The following is a 1,348-nucleotide window of genomic DNA, read 5'->3' as shown; positions in this document are numbered from 1 at the left end:
AAAGAGACTAATTAAAATTACCATAATATATTCAAAGATACTAAAACTACTAGAAAAGATGTAGAATGAACTAGAAACTTCCCCAAAGAATGAACTAGAAACTTTCCCAAAAAAGAAAGAAGAAAGAATGAACTAGGACTAAATAGAAAAGATGCAGAAGCTAAAAAATAGATAGCTTACAGTGAAAGTAAACTGAACTATTATTTAGAAAAATGATAGCAATTACACCTCAATTACATAGAGAGAGAGTTATTTATAGCCTAGTGCATCAAGTAAAAGTCACAGACTCTCACAACTGCTATACGAAAACTAACTATTTAACACTTGAGTCTTGATTTTCTTGTTCGGGTTTTGCTATTTAACTTGAGTCTTGATTTTATTGAAAGCCTAGCTCAAATTAATCAATTCAAGTAAATTATTTGTGCTTATTAATGAAAATAACAAAAAACCATGTCCTCACATACAACCATTTTCATCATCATGCTCATCGAACACTCTTTTTCAACCCCCGCCCTGCTGCCCCTCACCAATTAATAGATCCAATAAATTATTTATTAAACTATATCCCTATTATACAAAGAAGTCATCATATATAAATCTTTCACAGCAGTAAATTTAAAGAGAAATGATGTCATAAAATGTTTTTAAAGAGATCAAAAATTTACCTTTCACAGTATTATCTATGACCTTAGTCTCAGTTGGATTAATATAATCCGTGTCCTGCTCCTCTATATTATTTCCTTCATTCTCATCCAATTGCTCTTTACCTGTAGTGTAGCTCAATTGTAGAAGATTTAGATTTTGGATTCATTGTGATTCAATATGATTAAGAAAAAAGTTCAAATAGTAAAGACTATGATAGAGAATATAAAAAAAAAATAAATACGTTAAAACTTATAATATAAGTGCTAGAAGAAGCTATGAAAGTACTAGTTTTTGAGGAAGATGAAAAGTATATACCAAGTCAATTTATGACTATTAAAGCCAAGACTTATTACATACTCATCTTTTCATATATTCCTGAGTATGGTATCTATATCCTTCTCACAGTAAATGATCTAAAAGAAAAAAGATACCGTTTGATTTCTCTGCAACACTCATCAAGAACTATGAGTTAGTTATAGCATTTCCTAAGGTATCTCTTGCACACTGCTACCTCTGATATCAAGGTAACGCAAGCTTATCAAATCACATATTCTTTTAGGTAAACTTGTGAGTTTAGGGTAGTTTGTCAACAATAGTATCTGCAAATTATGCAGATCATAAATGGAATCTGGTAGTGTCTGCAATGGAGTGTTAGAGAGGTCAAGAAAACACAGATGAATCAGTTTTCCAATACTCTTATCCT

This window comes from Arachis ipaensis, chromosome B08, assembly GCF_000816755.2.
Source record: "Arachis ipaensis cultivar K30076 chromosome B08, Araip1.1, whole genome shotgun sequence".
In the NCBI taxonomy this organism is placed as follows: domain Eukaryota; kingdom Viridiplantae; phylum Streptophyta; class Magnoliopsida; order Fabales; family Fabaceae; genus Arachis; species Arachis ipaensis.
This window is presented reverse-complemented; position numbering follows the sequence as displayed.